At 35.4% G+C, this 22,260-nt stretch overlaps 1 non-coding gene across 1 annotated transcript; it reads left to right on the top strand.

Annotated features, from left to right (window-relative positions):
* Positions 1–21,879: 21,879 nt before the first annotated feature.
* LOC148584407 (small nucleolar RNA snoR100) lies at positions 21,880–21,996 on the top strand. The gene has a single exon (XR_015912923.1). It is a non-coding gene; the product is annotated as a small nucleolar RNA snoR100 (small nucleolar RNA).
* Positions 21,997–22,260: the final 264 nt, after the last annotated feature.

Genomic DNA, 22,260 nt, shown 5'->3' with positions numbered 1-22,260 from the left:
TTAAAACCATGAATGCACATATAACATTTCATATGATCTGTAAGCTCATCTGTAACTGTATGCTATGCCATGAAAGTATATATAACATTTCATATGATCTGTAAACTCATCTGTAACTGTATACTGTGCTATAAATGCACATATAACATTTCATATAATCTGTAAACTCATTTGTGCCACGAACTTTGAGAACTCTTTTCATTCGTAATTACAGTCATGTATAAATCATAAAATATGGTAACTGTATCAAACTTCTTAAACAATGACATATGAATAAATAAAACTTGTCATTAAAATATGGAAGAAAGTGCAATTGAAAATCATATAAGTGGATTCTTTATAAAATCCCCAACATTTTTCAAAAGATTTATAATAAAAATTTGTTGGGGTTTTTGGTGTTGTGTCCCCTTACCTGGCATTGCATGCCCTTATTTTGAAGCCGCATCCAACTCACAATTCCTTGAAGAGTTCTCAAATTTTTTATTTCTTCATCCTTTTTTTTTTTTTTTTGTTTTCCCTTCTCTCTTTCTTTTCTCCTCTCTTTCCTTTCTTTTCCTTCTTCCGGATCTCACGCTCACTTGAGCTGTGAGCAATTGAGAGGATTTGCTCTCCTTAAATACCCACGTGGGACATTTTCCCTTGAGAGCTTTCTACATGTTTGTTCGACATGCAGCGAATTCCATCTAAACCACAAAACAAGTGTCCACCAAGTGTCCCACATACATTCAATTTCCTCTAACCACAAGACAAGTGTCCAGGAATGTATTAAGAAGATGACACCTTAGAACCCCAGGTGTTCACCGAGAAGGCAAGGGCAACATGCTATATAACACCTGTACCTTTAGGTGTCAACCAAGCAACTTCTCATGCAAAGCCACGTGTAATTTTGACCTTGGTAACTTGTCAAGCTTTAAAATCCTCATGCATTTACATTAAAAAGTGATCATAAAAATCTACAATTAATCCTTAATGAACCTAAACCTTTTGACTAACACATACCAAAAAATCGTGGCTTACAGACATCATTAACCCATCCAATTAATTTCCCAAATCGCAGGTACTTCAACTACTCTGCAGCTTGACCTATTAAACTTGGGAAAATCATAACTCTTTCAATTTAACTCCAAATGACACAAACTTTGGCTTGAAATTTTCCTCATTCAAAGATGCACAACATATCCAAAAATCATAGTAACCCATAACTGTTTGGTACCTCAAAAGTCCCACAAAATTCGGTGCTTGTGTTTGACTGAAATTCCTGTTTTGACACTTGCATCTTCTAAAAATCATAACTCCTTCTACAAGCATCCAAAAATCATGAAACCACTTTTAAAATCTTCCTTTCTCATCATTATATAATATCTTAAAACAGTTTTATTTAAGGTCACTCATAGAATTTTTGGTGTCCAAAACAATGTGACTTTTCTTTCAATAACCACTAAAATTATAACTAGCAATTTTCCATCATCTTTCACATTAAGTCTATTTACCTAACTCCATATAAATCTTAATAAAATTACAAATCCTCCTTATCCTTGATATTAAGATTACCTTTATTCTAGGTATAAATTTCGGGGTATTACATAATATATGAGTTACACATCTACTACAACTACATTAATTAATATCCATAGATCTATCAAAAAAACTATCAATATCCATCAACTATCACAAATAATCCTAAACAAAAAAACATTTGTTAACAAACAATCAAACTGTCTCTATTATTGCAAAATATATCTAACTATACATCAACAAAACATATAAAATATACAACTTCATTCGCGAATACAACAGCAAAACACTCCAACCAATTCTGAGTCAACACCATGAGAACCAACCGACCTCTCAACACTAACTACAAATGATAAAACAAACAATCAATCAGCAAACATGATAGAATCTTATCAAGTCCTAAGCGTTGAGCAATGTCAAAGTATACGAAGGTCAGCATACCCAACAATATTCGGATTTAACAAATCTATAAACGGTGCCTAAATTAACAACTTCAACCTATCTCCACTACCAACACACACCACAAGACCACAATGTGGTTGTTCACTTCATAATCAAGCTGAGATAGATTGACTCCTAAAATGAAATTAGGGAAAATTACAGTTTACCCCTTCAAAGTTGACAGCGTTTTTCAATTCGAACACCGAAATTTCAATTTTTGCAATCCACCCCCCCAAAGTTTCAAATTTTTGCAATTTGACCAATTTTATCCAAAATTTCCCATATTGCCCCTAATTTTTATTTTTTATAAAAATTAAAAATAAAAAATTCGTGGTGGCCGTAGCCACCCCTTTGGTCATCTGGTCATTTTTGCACCCCTAAATTTGTTTTCATTTTCATAAAAAAAAACCAAAAAAAAAAAAAAAAAAATTCAGGGGCAATATGGAAATTTTGGGATGATATTGGTCGAATTGCACAAAATTGAAACTTTGTGGGGGTGGATTGCAAAAATTGCAACTTTGATGTTCAAATTGAAAAATGCTGTCAATTTTGGGGGGGTAAACTGTAACTTTCCCATAAAATTATTATCAAGCCACTAGTTTGATTATCTGAGTCCAAACCCACAAGTGGACAATAAAAATAAAAATTTTAAAACAAATATATATATATATATATATATCTTAGTCTGAAAGCTGTTGGTGAGTTTGTACATAAATTGCAAAAGATAAACAATTACTTTCATGTGGATTACAATGTTTAGACTAAGCATGGTGTGATGTCCCACAACTACAATGTAAATTCAATAACGATTGATTTTTTTGATGAAACTTTAACTTTATTATTATTATTATTATTATAGGTATTTTGCATTTGCATAACTATGCACTACAAAAAAACGGCCATTTATTCACGTGTTAAACAGTATATTTTTTTGGCACGTCAGTAATTGTTGACGTGTCAATTTCAACACGTCAACAAATTATTTGCTGACGTGTTAAAATCTACCCGTCAATAATTCCTGACGTGTTGATTTCAACACGTCAGCATTTACTGACGTGTTGTTTTCTACACGTCAGTAAATTTGAGTCAAATTTAATCTAATATTATTTTAAAATTAATAAATAATTGATTTATTATTTACTGACGTGTCAAATACTAACACGTCAAGAATTATTGACGTGTTAATTTGGCACGTCAATAATTGTTGACGTGTCAAAATAACACGTCAACAATTATTGACGTGTCACTTTGACACGTCAACAATTGTTGACGTGTTATTTTGACACGTCAACAATTTATATATATATATATATATATATATATATATATATATATATATATATATATGATCCAAACATTATTAGGGTAATTTAATATTGTACAGTATGATCGAATCCCAATTAACATTCAATAAAATTAATTTTTAGAAAACAAGCACCGACCAGTACTTTAATATATACTTTTCTTCACGTGGCATGTACCGTAACCCATTCCATTTGAACATTCAAAACTTAAAAAAAATTCCAACGGTTAGCCATGTTTTACTCGAGATACGATATATATATATATATATAGCAAAACCATGCAAAATGATATTTATATAACATGAATTTAACGTGCATGCATGGTTCAAATTATACTAAAGGATCTATATATATATATATATATATATATATATATATACGTATAACATGCATTTTTCTCGATCTCGTTCATTTAATTGTGAGATACCAAATTTGGTATCTCATTAATTAAAATAATTAAAGTAACAATATTGGTGATCGATGATATTAACGTTTTGACAAACACACACACACACACACACACATATATATATATATATATCATGTACGCTATATATCAATTAGGTTTTAGCCATGCGTACATTAAAATGAAAATTGTTGTTTGTAAGATTAATTGCACTATTCATGTACATCAAATAAAACCAAATACATGAGAACTCAAATGAAATACAAAAGAGGAAAATGGAAATTATATTAGTATTAATATAATTAATACTATATTATAAACATATAAACATATAAACATGTATATATATATATATATATATATATATATATATATATATATATGCTATTTAAAAGAACATGTATAATTAAATATATTATATATAACATATATATATATATATATATATATATATATATATATATAATTAATATAGATAATATTTATATTTTTATATATATATATATATATAAATAGTTCCTGACGTGCCACATAGGCACGTCAGGAGTTCCTAACGTGCCACATGTGGCACGTCAGGAACTCCTGACGTGCCTATGTGGCGCGTCAGGAACTATGCCTTGGGAAGGCCAGCGCCTGCTGGCCGTCCCATCACACGCACCTGCTACGCCACTTACTGATATTTTTTTTTTATTATTATTTTATTTTTTTTTTTGATTTTCCCTCCTGCTACCACACGCACATGCGCTTTCATCCCCCTGCACCCAGCTCGCGCGTCTCTCTTCTCTCCCGCCAGTCGCCGGCACCTGGTTTTGTTCTTCAAAACTCTCCTCTCTCACTCTTCCTCATTTTCTTCTACTTTCTCCCATATTTTCTCCGGCCGTGATCAGCTCTATCTCTCTGCCGGAGCGCCGTACGTACCACTCTAGCTAGCGCTAGCTCACTCCCCGTCGCCGGCCACCGCCTCCACAGCGCCGTTGCCGTCTCCGGCGAGTCTCCGGCCGAATCTGCTCCGCCAATCTCCTCCAACTCACCTACAGGCCAGGTATATATATATATATATTTTGTTTTATTTTATATATACTATTGTTTTTTATTATTGCAGATTAATATATATATGCATATATTGTGTTGTTTTATGTTGTTTTATTTGATATATACTATTGTTTTATTATTGCAGAATATATATATGCATATATTGTGTTGTTCTATATTGTTTTATTTCATATAGTTTTTAGGTAATATATATATATATTGCAGAATATATAAAATATATACATTATGGTGTATATTGCAAAATTTTATGTTTCATTTTGTCATATATTCGCATGATGTTTCAATAATGTATAGGATTGAGTATTTGTGAGCTAAATTTTTTTTTTTTTTTTAGGAATATTTATTAATTAATTACTAATTGTACGTTGAAAATATAGATGCATGCAAAATGATAAAGATTCATCATTATATGTTCTTTTTAATATTCTTTTTAATTAATTATATGATACACTTTTAAGGCCATATTAATATTCTTTTTAATATGGCCTTAAAAAACTAGTTGAATGCAAGATTCATCTTAATTCATCTTAATGCAAGATTCATATTAATATTCTTTTTAATTTGTTTGCCCGGCTATATAATATGGCCTTAATTAACTGTAAGATTCATCTTAATTTGTTTACCCATATCATTATGTCATTGGCCATATAATTAAGGCCAATGACTTTTTTAAGTAGCTCCATAAATATGACTTTTTAATTTTGTTCGAGATATTTATTTTTCCGAGTTTTGAGAATATAATTGATTTGAGTGGGTGGCTGAAGATGCAAAATTGTAAATAGCAAGTTACATGATTGCTTTTAATTCCATAAACTAGAAACTAGAAACTAGAGAGCTTTCTTGTGGAACACGCGGCATTGTCTTGCTTGCTTGGTTTGAACTTTCAACTTGAAACTAGCTTCCAACTTTGACTGCGAAGGCTGAGATGGAGACAACTCATATAGGAATGCATCAAGTTGACTTCCTCTTTGGATTTTTATTCAAAATTTTCACACATGAGAATAGCTATTTTTCTATTCTTCATTTAATTTATATATTTTTAAAAATTTTCTACAGATTTTTTTATTCTAAAAAAAATAAATGAATAACAAGTCTCTTTGTACAAAGTCATGACTTTGTTTGTTACACTATTTTTTTTATCACACTTTTGTTTTGAGTGTTTTTAAGAAGTCTAATCATAATTAAACACATAACGTAAACACTTGCAAAATATATTCAATTCGATTCTTATTTCATTCTATCCCACATATATTATTTTTCAAACAAAAAAAACCATACAAAACGGTCCAAAGTTTTGGTTAATTTGAGGAACTTATAAGCTTCTTCAAGTTGAAATATAACGCATCAAAATTAATATTACCTAAAAACTAGTTGGAATTTTGTTACAATTGTGATTAATATGAAAGAAATTAATCTAGTAATTCATGCCAAAGGCTAACGACATTTAAGCTATATTTATTGTATTTAGGGTCCTCGTAACGAACCTAGCTCGGTAGATGTACTAGAACAACCTTATAAGTTATAAGCTAGCTATAATTAATTTGTTTAGGGTCCCCACCAAAGAAAATGCTTAAATTTTGGATCAAGTATTTTTTTTTTATTTGGTTTTTGTAGATTAATTATAATAGATAAGGGTTATAAATACACCCTTCAGTACGGTTGAATGTAGATACGCATGAATATGTATATATTTTTGGACATAAACAATTTAACCCTATACGAGAATGTATAGGTTTATATTTCTAATGTGGTTCAAATATTTAGGTATCGGTTTATGTTTATATACATGCATGTGCTTGAAAGTATGTATACAATTTGTAAGTCTTATGTATTTATTCCTAACTCATGTACGTAGATAAAAATGGACAAGAGTTGGATGACAAAGTCTAGGGGTACGAGGGAATACAGAGACGGGTGTAGAATGTTTGTGGAGTTTGCAGTTAGTAACTGTAGAACCCTTGATGGATTCATCTATTGCCCTTGTAAGGTTTGTCGAAATAACCGGCGCCACCCGCCGGGTTTCGTATTCGACCACTTGACAGGGGGAAAAGGAATGATGCCGGAATACACACTTTGGTTCTATCACGGTGAGAAGCATGTACAGGGTCCTGATACCGGGTCTAATTCCAATCGCCCGGCCTCAGATGCGGGTGCATGTGCAAATCAGGGTGGAGACATGCACGGAATGTTGCGTGATTTATTCGGCATGCACGAAGTAGTTAGGGAAGACAATTGTGAGCCTCAGGCCGTAGTGCAAGGGGGTGAGGAAATTGTGACCGAAGAAGCCGCTGAAGGCGATGCACTAAAGTACTATGCCCTTCTAAAAAAGGCGGAGAAGCCACTTCATACTGGGACAAAACATAGCAAATTAAGTGCCACTGTTCACCTGTACAACTTGAAGTGCGTTGGTGGAGTTAGTAACTCGATTTTCTCGGCTTTCCTAGAGTTCATCAATCAGTTGCTACCCGAGACTAGTGAAACTCTGCCAGTTAATACATATGAGGCGAAAAAGTTTTTGCGAGACATGGGACTAGGGTATGAGAAGATTCCAGCGTGCCGTAATGACTGTATGCTATTCTGGAAGGGCAATAAAGAGTTGGATTCATGTACCGTATGTGGAGAATCTAAATGGACGGAAGCAATCAATTTAGATGAGGACGGTCAACCCATATCATCGGGCAAGAAACGTCCGGTGAAGGTGTTGCGGTGGTTTCCACTCATACCACGACTACAGAGGTTGTTTATGTCAGAACATACAGCACGCTTTATGAGGTGGCATGCAGAAGGCCGCACTAAAGATGGCGTATTGAGGCATCCAGCCGACGGCTTAGCATGGAAGTCATTTGACAATTTACATCAGGAGTTTTCAGCGGACAGCAGGAATGTAAGGCTCGGACTAACCTCTGATGGATTTAATCCATTTGGGAATATGACTACATCGCACAGCACTTGGCCTGTAATGGTTGTACCCTACAACTTGCCTCCTTGGATGTGCATGAAACACACATCTTTTATACTATCATTGATTATCCCGGGCCCAAGTTCACCTGGAATGGATATAGATGTCTACCTTCAACCCTTAATTGAAGAGTTACAAGAACTATGGAATGTAGGGGTTCGCACATATGACGTCTCAAAGAAAAATAATTTTGTTATGCGAGCGCAGTTGATGTGGACAATTAATGACTTCCCAGCATATGCAGATTTGTCTGGATGGTCTACCAAGGGTGAGAAGGCATGTCCGTGCTGTATGAACTCGACATGGTCAAAATGGTTAAAACATGGCCATAAATGGTGTTATATGGGGCACAGGCGATACTTGCCCATGGATCATCCATGGAGACGAAACAAAAGCACATTTGACGGCAACGTAGAACTAGAATGTGCCCCTGATGTGCCAAGTGGAGATGAAGTCATAAGCCAATTAGAAGGGATGGTGTTTGGGGATGAGAACGCCGGTCAGGCAAGGGAGGCTGAGAAAAAAGAAAGAAAAAAGCAGAAGACGAATAATGGCCATGTAGTGTGGAAGAAGAAAAGTATTTTCTTTAGGTTGCCGTATTGGAAAGATAATTTATTGCGGCATAATCTTGATGTTATGCACATAGAGAAAAACGTCATGGACAACATACTTGGTACAATACTGGACATTCCAGGGAAAACGAAGGACAACCACGCCGCCCGCTTAGATTTGCAAGAAATGGGCTTGAGACGTACACTTCATACATTTGTGAACCCGCATGATGGTAAGACCTATTTTCAACAAGCTACCCACACGATGTCCAAGGATGATAAAACACATTTTTTGAAAGTGCTACGAAATGTAAGGGTGCCCGACGGATATGCCTCGAACATTTCTCGTTGTATACGACTTAAGGACCGTACGATATCAGGGTTAAAGAGTCATGACAGTCATGTACTGATGCAGCAGCTTCTACCTATTGCATTGCGTGGTTCACTTCCAAGCAATGTGGTTAGACCTCTTGTTGAGATGTCCACATTCTTCAGGTGCCTATGTTCAACAACATTGACCGAACAGGATATTGACCGACTACAGTGTGACATCTGTATCACGTTGTGCAAGATGGAACAGGTTTTCCCCCCCAGCTTCTTTACGAGCATGGTTCATGTGGTCGTGCATCTTATCCGTGAATGCCGACTCGGTGGACCTGTACAGTATAGATGGATGTATCCGGCAGAGAGGTAAAATTTGTTTACGGATATTCTTCTATTTTTTGGTTTCAGGTGCCAATACATGACAAGTACTAACTAAACTGAAAATATGTATTGGTTCATATTTAGGAGCCTTGGAGTATTCAAATCTAATGTGCGCAACAAAGCGGCTCCTGAGGGCTGCATTGCGGAGGGCTACATAGCAACTGAGTTGGTGACGTTTTGTTCGAGATATTTAGAGAATACACCAACCTTTCACAATAGGATACAAAGAAATCTGGATGGTTCAAAGGGAAATGGAACACGAGTCCGACTCGACCGAATCACAATGACACAGATACACCGGTATATTATGTTCAACTTGGACGAGTTTCATCAATTGCGGACGTAAGTAGAGATCTTTTGTTGGCACATTGCATGCTCAATGAACTTGTGACAATATTGCTCGTATTGAATTATAATTAACATAATTTCGAATTGTAGGATGCACATAGATACGCTTAGGCGATCATGCAATAGGGGACGAACAACAGAGGCTCAGTTGGAGACCCAACATTATGACTTGTTCTGCGAGTGGTACCGTGACTACGTAAGAATGATGTGATGTTTACCTTATCACAATTGTCGGAGTTATTTGCGTGCAATTTTTAAAATCAACTAAAGCTAGTAACCGTGCGTTTCCATTGTACGTAATATATTCACAGGTCGATCGATTGGACGAGCGATCCAGGAATGAACTTGGTGACAAATTGGTAATGCATTGTAGAGGGGCCGAGGGAGGCAGTAGTCAGATACAATAGATATGTGGTTAACGGCAAGCTGTTTCGCGCTATTGCATCTGATGCCGGAAAGAGGACTCAGAACAGCGGGGTGTGTGTGCCGACTCTTGATGGCGACACGTACTACGGGAAGTTAACGGAAATAGTTGAGGTTGAGTATTACGACAGGACTAAGTACGTTATGTTTAGGTGTGATTGGGCAGACAACACGAGGGACAAGGGGTACAAGGTGGATGAGTATGGTATAGTACTTGTCAACTTCAAAAACCTTGTCCACACGGGAGACCTGGTTTCTGATGAGCCGTATGTGCTAACTTCACAAGTTGACCAGGTATTTTACGTACAAGATGATAGGTGCCCAGATTGGGCTTGCGCAGTAAGGACCAAGCCTAGAAACATATACGACGTTGGTCAGGTTGAAGGACATCAAGATTCATGTGCCAATTACCACGAGTGTGAGCCTTTTATTTTGCCCAGAAATGTTGATCACGATCTACAAGATCATATCGAATACGTCAGACACGACTTAGATCCAACCGAAGCGTATGTATATTAGTATAATTAATTTTATATTTATGTTTTGATTGGTAGTTGTTCACTACATGCACATTACATCAACACACTTAATTAAGCTGTGCATTTGCTAAAATCTGATATATATCTCATGTAGCACTATTATTCATGCATACTTAATGTAGTAAATATTTCATACATTGTTTAAGAAATTAATTGGGTTTGTGGTGTTTTTTACAGGGTACCATGAGTACAAGGGGGAAGAGGAAAGCACGCAGGGGCTCGTCCGCAGTGCGGCAGTCTACGTCGCCTGGGTCTCCGGCAGTCCAACTTGATGACAGCGAGCAACAAGACGTTGCTCAGCTTCTTGGGATACAGGAAGGATATCGACCAGTTCTTCCAGGTACGATGGAAGGGGAGACCCCTGTCCATGCTCCATACACTCGGGCAGGCATGGCCCAAACCGGGTTTCGGGTTGATTCGTACCCGTACAGCGAGTTACGACAGAGTTATGAGGGCGATGTCGAGCGGCTTTACACCCAGCATAGCGCAGGTACGCCCGACTGTTTTTTTAAAGATTCAAAAGATTGAAAGTTTCTAACTATATTGGTGCAATATCAATTATATTTAACTACAACTACAACTTCATAGAATTCTAAACATTATTAAAAAATACAAAGCAGGTCTGGAGGACACTGAGACAGAGGCCCAGGAACACATGGTTGGTGGGGCACAGGCCACGGATGACCCGCAGCCCACCAACCCTGCTCCCGACGCCCGGTTAGGCCCTCGGCAGGTCCGGATCATAAGTAAGTGTATATGCTTTAATGTCGTGCATATTTTGGTTTTAATTTACTTGTTACCTAGTATTGAATTCGAAATAACTTACCTTTCTATTTTTTAATTTGTTAGGTACTGATTCTGAAGGAAACACCGTTATTGAGGTGTTTACCATTCTTGATTCGCACAGGCGGCCGGGAGTCCCCCCCGGCAAACGGATCATTTTGGAGTACAATGCATCATGCCAGCCCGTTGGATTTAGTGCCGTGCGGTTCAGACGGATGACCGGAGACATAGTTAGGAGCGGAAATTTCGTCCGAATACCGGACGATTGGTCAAAGGTACCGGACCGTACCAAGGAGGATATTTGGGACGCCTTGATGGTATGTTTTTTAATAATAAGTTAAACACTAGTAATGTATATATGTATATATACGCTCTAAGTTGCAAATATATATGTGTGTTTAGTAAGTAAATGCATATACACATATTTTATTTTATTTTTTAATTCATCAATGTTGAACTTGTGCAGACATACTTTTTCGTTCCACCCGAGTACAACTTGGAAGCAGTAAAAAATGAAGCATTTAAGGATATGGGCTCCAAGCTGCGGACTTGGAAGCACGATCTTAAAAAAATATGTGCCATTACGAAGGAAGATACGCCGGACACTATACGGGCAAGACTGGGGGGACAGACGCTAGGCGAGTACAATGCCGTCGATCTGGATATCTTATTGGAGAGATGGTGTACCCAGGAGAATAGGGTAGGTCATGAGTTAAATTCTTAGTGTTGTGTACTGTCATTTATTGTAATTGTATTGGTATTAACATATTAAAAGTGTTAACTGTGTAGGAGTATGCGGCGAAAATGAAGAGCTTGCGAGCATTAAATGATTCACCACATTGCACCGGATCAATGAGCTATGCCAGGTTGACACATGAGGAGGTACGTGTGTAATTTATCCTATATATATCTAACATTATATCATTTGATATATTTAAAAATAAATGAATTACCTATTTTAAATGCAGGCCGAACGTTTGGGCCATCAACCTACTCGTGCACACAATTATGTCAAGTCACACACGAAGAAGGGCGGTGGATATCCGAATGATATTGTGAAGGAGAGATGTGTATGATATTCACTTTTCATATGTTGTTTTGCTTGTATATTTGATAAATTATTTGCGATTAACAGTTGTGCGACCCACTGACTCAATAATTAATGTGACATTCAGGAAAAGATGAATGAGCTTATACCCACCGACCCTGCAGCATCGTCTAGCATCACAGAGGGAACGGTCAGGTGGGCGCCAAACGACGCATTCGCCCAGGCAATGGGAAATAAGCCTGAGTATGCAGGTAGGGTTCGGATGGCCGGACCAAATATTCTGCCTGTGCGGGGGACCATACACTCATACTATACACCGTCACAGGCACGGTCAGGAAACGTCAGGTACTCCACGATATCACAAGACACACTTGATAGAGCGCTTGACGCGGAGAGGGCGAAGCACAAGGAAGAGATGGATGCGTTATTGGCCGAGAACAATGCGCGGGTAGCCTAGCAAGTGGCGGAGCAGATGGCTGAGAACAATGCCCGAGTAGCGCGACAGGCAGCTGAACAGGAGGCTGAACGTCAGGCAAGGTTTGACGCCCGTTTTCGCCAACTTGAGGAAATGATCCGGTTTCACACCCCACTAGACAATGCTTCCCCACCCTTTGCGATGGTGCGATCGTCGGTCGACAGTGGATCAGGTACTGACTTTTTTTAATAGTCAATTTAGTTTTATAACTGTCCCTATATATATATTTAGAATTTGGATATGTTGTAGTCATTCTAAATAATTAATGATGTTGTAAATCTTGCTTAAATTTGGTTTATATATCATGGTTGGTTTGGTGATGGATGTGGGTTAGAGTTTTGCTGGTTGAGATAATTATTTAGAGTTATTCATGCACGTATAAATGGATATAACTGCATGGCACGAAGCAATACATGCATATCAATATCATCAAGACCAGTTCTTCATAAACTTAATGCACTCAATGCTAGGGAGGGCGCTTTCCCTTTGTGTTTATCATCTCTTCATACCGTTAGTGGATTTTATTTGTTTGGTGGTTGTTTTATTGGTGAATATTGTTTGTTTTATCATTTGCAGGTAATGGACATCGTCGAGAGGATGCTATGGATGTCAATGATCGCTAGTCTGGTTGAGAATTTGAGGCTATTCACAGTTGTGTATAAGTTGATGTAATTGTATTTGTGTATATTATGTTAGTATGTGACATTTTTGGTGTGTTGAAGTTAGTTTTGGTGGATAGTTTGTGATTGGTGTATATTATGTTATTTGCGTCATTTTGGTGTGTTGAAGTTAGTTTATATATATATTTGTGATTGGTGTATATATATTATGTTATTTGTGTTATTATGGTGTGTTGAAGTTAGTTTTGATGGATAGTTCGTGATTGATGTTAATGGATATGATGTATGTTATTTGATGGAAAAATTGTATATTATTTGCATGGATTTGATGGATAGATTGAATATCAGGTGAACCGTAACACAAAATTCGGGTATAGTCCTGAAATAAATCACAAAAAATGTAGGGGGGAGGGAAAAAATTTGGTTCAAAACGAACCAAATTTGCCGACGTGTCAAAAACTGACACGTCAAGAATTACTGACGTGTCAATTTTTGACACGTCGGCAAATTTGGTTCGTTTTGAACCAAATTGCTGACGTGTCAAATATTGACACGTCAAGAATTCTTGACGTGTCAAAAACTGACACGTCAAGAATTACTGACGCGTCAATTTTTGACACGTCAATAATTCTTGACGTGTTAGTAGTTCACACGTCAGTAATTTCCTGACGTGTCAGAAATTGACACGTCAGTAATTCTTGACGTGTCAGTTTTTGACACGTGAGGAATTTCCTGACGTGTCAATTTTTACACGTCAGAATATTTACTCACGTGTGAATTTTTGACACGTCAGGAAATTACTGACGTGTCAATTTTTGACACATCAGGAATTATTTTTGACGTGTTAAATTGAACACGTCAGGAAATTCTTGACGTGTTGGATTTAGCACGTCAGTAATTCCTGACGTGCCAAAAATGACACGTCAGGAATTCCCATTTCCTGACACCCACATTATTCACGACCGAAACACGTCAGGAAAGCCCCGTCAGCATGATTTACTGACGTGTCAGACGACCTGACACGTCAGTAATCATGAGTCAGCAAAAAATGTGTTTTTTGTAGTGATGAAAGAATTAACAATACTCAAAGGGATTAGAAAGCTTGTTGGGAAGATGATAGAGATGAAAAAGGATATTGTATATCCATTGGTTTATTCATTAGTGATATTGTCATTGATTCTGCTAGTTGTGACACCTACCATTGAAATAGCATTTTTAACAATAAATATTGTTAAAAATTGTTTACGTAACCGAATGAGAGATCAATGAATAAAGGATTGTCTGATTGCGCACATTGAGAATGATATATTCAATGAACAAATTATATAAAGATTTTAAAGTATTAAGACTAGTAGAGAACAATTGAAAAAATTATTATTAAAAAAATATATTATATTTTCTATATATTTCCTATATTCTAACATTAGGCATAACAAAAAAATGTGTAAGTTACGTTTATATGTTTTAAACAATAAAACATAATTGTTTCACTGCCATCAATTGTTTCACTGGCTGGCCACCATTCGCAGACGTGTGGGCAGACTAACGTCACTCATTTCCTCTTTCTCTGCCTCCAGTTGCTGTATTTGGTCTCTTGCGATTCGGCTCTGCCTCTCGAAACCCACCGCCGGCGCGTGGTCATCACGCTCAGGCAAGTGGCTTACACGTGCCGACAAGCCACTGTGTCCTTTTCACCTTCCTCGACCATATCATCCGTCGGTGTTACTAGTCTGAGAGCTTACTGACTGTCTTTTTTGTTTTCCCTATAATTTTCCATTCTTTGCTTTTCTTTTTCAGGCTAGTTGCTTGTGCTGACCTGTTATATCTCTTTTTTGACAGAGTTCTTCTGTTCTCTTTTGACCAGTGATGATCTACTTTGGTTTTCTAAGCCAACTTTTGATGATCATGGGGCAAATCCTTTGGGGTTTTGTTTCGTTTTTGAAACTTTGCCATTTTTAACGGCCTTTTTAGGTGGTATCGGTTCGTTTGGTTGTTAACACACCTTAATTTGTTTGAGCATCATAGCTAAATGCAATATAGAGTTACCATCATGGTCTTCGGAGTTGAGAAATTCATCACAATCAGCAGATTCCACTAGCAAAGTTCCGTGGCCGAGCCACATGTCGGCCAGAGGTGGCCGTGGCCCCCCCAAAAAAATGTTTTTGAAAAAAAAATTAAAGATGAGCATTAATTTATTGAGAAAATAAAGTTTTTCTTGAAAAAAAATTCACAGTTTCAGCACTAGGCCGTGGATCAGCATTAATTTATTGAGAATTTTTTTTTTTTTTTTTTTTTTTTTTTCTAAATAGGGCCCCTCCATTCTCCTGAAAGTTCATTTGTTTTTTTATAAATAGGGCCCAATGCACTACAGCTGGCCCCTCCATATTAAAAAAAAAAAAAAAAGTTAGTTTACAAAATGAACTTTCAAGAGCACAAATTTAGTTTACAAATGGCCCGATCCGGCATTACAAAATTTATCTTCTATTGCAGAATTATGCCAAGAATTGGCAAAGACAGAAAAACCAAAGACATACTATTTTATTAATAGATTGATTCGTCTTATTTTGACTCTTCTAGTGTCTACAACAACTACCAAACGAGCATTTTCAGCAATGAAAATTATTAAAATACGACTACGCAACAAATGGAGGATGATTTTCTTGCAAATAGTTTAGTTTTTTATATTGTAAGGGACATTGCTGAAAGCTTCGATTTATATTCGATACTTGATGATTTTGTACATCTAAAAAACTGTAAAGTGCAGTTCTAGACACTTTTTTGTATTTCTGTCTTTTTGATGTAGTGCTGACATGTTATATTTCTAATATATCAATTTGAGCACATATTTATGAACTTTTATAGATATTTTTTTGTGATGCATATATTGTGTGAATTACCAAATTTTCAGTGTGAAAAAAAATTTTAAGACGCAAAATAAAAATTTTAGGACGCGAAATTTTTTTTTTTACGGCCCCTACATTCTGAAACGCCTGGCTCCGCCACTAGCAAAGTTAGAGCATCCAGATGATAATATCGAATACACAAGTGCAATACACTGCCTTCATTGAGATTAACTTGAATGGACTCTCACCGAGCAATAATTAACTCTTTTATGATCTCTATTCGTCCTCTCATTGCGGCTAAGTGAAGAGGAATTCTCCCATCTTGATCATGAGCTAAGCAAACATCTGCATTTGCTTGCAACAATGCTTGTACAATCTCGATGTGGCCCTCAACAGAAGCCAAGTGAAGAGGTGTTCGTCCGAGCGAGTCCACCTCTTCAGCAAGTTTAGGTTTCTTACAGACAATAACTTTACAAAATTCAAGGTGGCCAAGCAAAGTTGCTATGTGTAAGGGGGTCTCACATAAAGATGTGAGTGAAACTTAATTAAGGATGAGTGGATCCCTTTGGATCAAGGTGTTCAAGGTGCGTACACACCTATTCAGCGAGGCTTCATAGAGTGCAACCATATTCTCTTCTTCATCATGCCTTCTATTCGTCATAGAGAGTTAACTTACTAGTGAATGTGAAGGTGAAAGGTGAAGAACCTCAGCAAGAAATATAAGCCTGCTGCTTAATTTGCATGTTAATTACTATAAAGGGATTGCCTTTTATAGTAAACCTCAACAGAAAATTGGAAAACGAGAAGAAACTTCAACAGAAACTTATAATATTATATGATGGCCAAGTCACCGGATGGTGAGTGCACGCAGGGCAGAGTCTTGAAACTTCAACAATATATACATTGTTACATATATATATATATATATATATATATATATATATATATAAGAAACAATTACTTACTAATTAAAGTTCATACCGCTGTTGTAAATTATATAGTTATGCTTATTCTACCTTTTCTTAACAATAATAAATTACAAATTCATGTAGTTAAAAGGAAAGAGTTAGGGATTAGTAAAAGAGTTTAGATGGATTCACAAATAATCCTTGTATACATTAACCACATTTATAAAATCGGTGCATCTAACGGTATACATAATTTCACATTATTAAAAATTTAAAAGAAAAAATGTCAATATTGACTTCATATACACCGTTAGATAGAACAACTTTAAATTCTCGTTATACAAGAAATACTATCAATTTCATTTGAAATTGAGAAAATTCTATTCAGATATTGCCAATGACCCTTCCCAAAGAGAGTCCTTGTCCAATCTGGCCCAACTATGTAAGTGGGAAATAAGTGAGTTTATTTTGACTGAAAATATGTTCTAAGAGCATCTTTGGTTGTGTGGAATAAACTTCTTAAATGAAATAATTCTTCTTATGGAATAGACTGCTCATTCTACACATCCTTTGTGGAGGATATTAACAATTCAATGACAAAAATGAATTATGTAACGATCACATTTAATTTTGAAACAAGACCACAATGTGGTGGTTCACTTCACAATCAAACCGAGAAAGATTGACTCCTAAAATGAAATTATTATCAAGTCACTGGTTTGATTATTAGAGTCCAAACCCACAAGTGGACTATAAAAATCAAAATTTTAAAACAAATATATATATATATCTTAGCCTGAAAGCTGCTGGTGATTTTGTACATAAATTGTTAATGACAAACAATTACTTTCATGTGGATTGCAATGTTTAGACTCTTCAAATTTATCCAATTGTAAACATGATGTGATGTCCCACAACTACAATTATTTGTGTAAAATACAAGTTTTCCCCCTCAAAATCTACTTGGGATCACACATACCTACAACCTCCTCCTTAGATATAGGTCCAAGTAATTACAAAAAGATAAGATGAAAGCTGCTGGTGATTTTGTACATAAATTGTAAATGACAAACAATTACTTTCATGTGGATTGCAATGTTTAGACTCTTCAAATTTGTCCAATTGTAAACATGGTGTGATGTCCCACAACTACAATTATTTGTGTAAAATACAAGTTGCCCCCCTCAAAATCTACTTGGGATCACACGTACCTACAACCTCCTCCTTTACATATAGGTCCAAGTAATTACAAAAAGATAAGATGAAAGCTGCTGGTGATTTTGTCCATAAATTGTAAATGACAAACAATTACTTTCATGTGGATTGCAATGCTTAGACTCTTCAAATTTGTCCAATTGTAAACATGGTGTGATGTCCCACAACTACAATTATTTGTGTAAAATACAAGTTGCCCCCCTCAAAATCTACTTGGGATCACACGTACCTACAACCTCCTCCTTACATATAGGTCCAAGTAATTACAAAAGGATAAGATAAGCTATTCAAAAATGCACGCCACACCCAAAGAATCAAGACTTTTCCAAAGTAATTGATTTATTACTCGACTTTCTCTCTATGCCTCCAAGAAATTTATAGCTTTATCAATGATGCTAAGGCAGAAAAGACACAAGGATCAAGGCGTCTATATATATATATATATATCAAGTGTACAACCTCGTATCCTAAAGAGTATATAAATATAAAGCAAAAAAGGGTTGGAAACACTTGTGGATGACTAAGACTTATTTTACATAATTCCATCATACACTGCATTGACCTTTAATTTGACAGACAGGCTTGAATTATCTATGCACTAAACTTCCAACATAATTATTAAAATATAAATAAAATTATTTAACTCATCCCTTAGTATTCACATTCGCCTCAGAAAATATTTAACTAAAAGAACACATTTATCTATTTTAACTATTCACTTTTTCAAAACAGCTACATCTAACATAGTATGTTAGCTAGCTTATATTCATCTCAACTTTTTCGTTTAAATATTCCTTCTCTGATTTTTTTTTTTTTTTTTTTTTATTCTTTGTCCAACAATCATAATTTTAAAACAAATTAAATAGAGATTGCTTATACAAAATAGGTATTGCTTATATGAAATAGTTAAAACAAAATTTTAACAAGTCATTGCCGCTCATTTTTTCAAATCTTTTCTATTTTAAATAGGAATGTCATTGAATGCGTTAAATCTCAGTAGTATATTTATGTATACCCTGAATGCCCACCCTCAACTACACTCAAGATGGGCATCAACATTACTGGCGGCGGCAAGCGAAAAACGATTCTCAGACTCTTAGACTTTTAGTTTCACTATTTCAAATTGTTTCAGAGATGAAACTAGGTCAGCCACGAAGAAGACGATACACAGTAGTTACAAATGGTGTCTTTAAAAAGTTGCTATTTCAATTTGAGAAAGTTTAAAAAACCTTAATTAAACAACATATTTGATGCATGTTAAAATTACACCCGTGAGTTGAAATCAAAAATTTGTTTTTACTTTGTGAGATATAGTTATATATGATCGATAGAACAAAGATCAAGAGAATAAATGAATAAAGTAATTTCACCAATAAATATAAAATTTATATTATCACAAATTCAATGTATATACAATATCGATTGATTTTTTGATGAAACTTTAACTTTATTATTATTATTATTATTGTTATTTTTGTTCTTATTTTGCATTTGCATATCTATGAAAGAATTTACAATAAACAAAGGGATTAGAGAGCTGGTTGAGAAGATGATAGAGATGAAAAAGGATATTCTATATTTATTAGTTTATTCATTAGTGACATTGTCATTGATTATGCAAATTGTGACATCTACCATTGGAATAGCATTTTTAACAATAAATATTGTTAAAAATTGTACGTAACCAAATGAGAGATCAATGAAGGAAGGATTGTCTAATTACCTACATTGAGAATGATATATTCAAAACTATTAACAATGAATGATTTGTTCATATAAAGATTAGTCGAGAACAACTGAATAAATTAATATTAAATGTTATAATATATGGAAAATATATTATATTTTCGATATTCTAACATTAGGCGTGACAAAAAAATGTGTAAGTTACATTTATATGTTTTAAACAATAATTAAATTTTGTTGAATTGTTTATTTATTTTGTTAATTATTTTAAAAAAAAATCGATTAATTTATTTTCAACTTTATGTTTTAACCTCCTAAATTAAAATTCTGGCTCTACCATTGATCTTGGGTCCTTCCGCTTCAATCCGCCACCAATCGTTTCACCGTCCGGGCACCATGCGCGCGTGGGCAACCTAACGCCATGCATGGCCTCTTCCTCTGCCTCCGCCTCCAGTTGCTGTATTTGGTCTCTTGTGGTGCGGCTCTGCCTCCCTGCACCCACCGCCAGCGTGTGGTCTTCACACTTCGGCAAGTGGCTTACACGTGCTGACACGCCACTGTGCCCTTTTTGCCTTCCTCCGCCATATCATCTGTCAGTGTTACTACTCTAGCTAGGAGTTTACTTACTGTCTTTTTTATTTTCCCTATAATTTTCTATTCTTTGCTTTTCTTTTTCTAGCTAGTTGCTTGTGTTGGCCTCTTTCATCTCTTTTGATAGAGTTCTTCCGTATCCTTTTGACTACAGATGGTCTAGTTTGGTTTCCTCAGCCAACTTCTGATGGTCATCCGCATGGCAAATCCATTGAGGTCTTGTTCCGTTTTCGAAACTTTGCCATTTTTAGCGGTCTTTTTAAGTGGTATCGGTTCGTTTGATGGACCGTGTCATTTATTTGACCTATTGCTAACAGTTCTCAAGAAGACTTTGTAATCTTTATTTTTTATTTTCTTGTAATTCTCTTTTCCCTTTCTCCAGCATTGAATAAAAAAAAAAAAAAAAATTCCACTTTTAAAAGCTCTCTTCCCAACAAGACAATGCATCACTTTCCAATTCTCAGTAACCCACAATCCAAAAAAACTAAGTTCCACTCGTCTTAATACCGTAATTAAACATATGCAAAATTGTAAAAGTTTCTTTCCATATATGATTTACAAGCATAAATTAAGTTTCACTGCCACAACTATACATTAAATGAAAAGCATCCAACTAGAAAGATGAGTAGGGCAAAATCCAAACGTAGAAGACCCAACGTGGCACGACTGAAGATGGAGGCCACTGATGACCTTCTAGACAGCATAACAGATCAGTAAGATATGCATTTGCCAACTCTAAATGCATAAAAGGCCAAAAATGTCTCCACAAAATATCAAACAATATCCAAATTCAAGACAAAAGTCATCAACAAAAGCATGCCAGAATTCTTTAACATAACAATCTAATAGAACATCTACATAACACAAGCTAAATTAACACCCAATGACTAATTATGAACTTAGCACTAAACCTGAAAACAAAAATTATAATGAGATTACCCTAACCCTACCCCTTACAACTTCCTTCTTATTAATCAAAATTCTGATCATTTCAGTTTTCCTCTTAAACATTTAGACCTACCCACTAAATTTTATCTTTCTTGAGCATTTTGTTGTACATCTCGTTACCTTTCTAATCCTAAATAATCACAAATCCACAATCCATAACCTTAAAATTTGAGATTTAGAGATTACTTTTCTATGCTGGTTTAATTTTTCAAACAAAAAATAAATGAAAAAAATGAAAGCATTGGATTTCTTCATTCATATGTTAGATTAGGCTTCATTCATATCTTAAAACTCAGGTTGAACTTACTATGTTCTCATAACAAGTTTGTTGCTTCTTCTTTGTGTGATTTTCAATCTGAATCTTTAGTTTTTTTTTTTTTTTTTTTCTTCTTCTTCTTCTAGTTTATGTTTTTCCAAATGAAAGGTTTTCAAATCTAGAATTTTTGTGTCCATGGATATTGGTAGTAATAGTCTATGCAATATTCGTGTTCAAGAAGCCTACACTCTAGATGACATGAGAATTAAGGAAGCATGGTAATTAATGTGCACGGACATGGCCGTTCACGGGTCAACATGTCTACTCCCTTGTAGGCCTTATTAGCTTTAATTTCGAAGCCTGGTTACGACCCACATCTTAATTCATTCTTTCTTTTTACATAAAAGTAAATAAATAAAATTTATGCTTAGGCCATTTTCTTTTCTAATCTTATGCCTTTGCCCTATCCATGAATCCTTAAACGTGTGTGTGAGAGACAACTTAGAGGTCCAACTATGAATGTCATTGACGGCGTTAAATTCTCAACTTGTTCAAACACTACTTAAAACCAGGTATTAGTGTATAGTATCACTACAAAGGAACTATTTTTTCTTGACTAGAGTTTTCTGACATGTCAAGGTGT

The sequence above is a fragment of the Corylus avellana genome, chromosome 7 (genome assembly GCF_965113065.1).
Source record: "Corylus avellana chromosome 7, dhCorAvel1.hap1.2, whole genome shotgun sequence".
NCBI lineage: Eukaryota > Viridiplantae > Streptophyta > Magnoliopsida > Fagales > Betulaceae > Corylus > Corylus avellana.
Note: the sequence above shows the minus strand (reverse complement) of the source record. Positions and strands in the feature narration are given on the sequence as shown.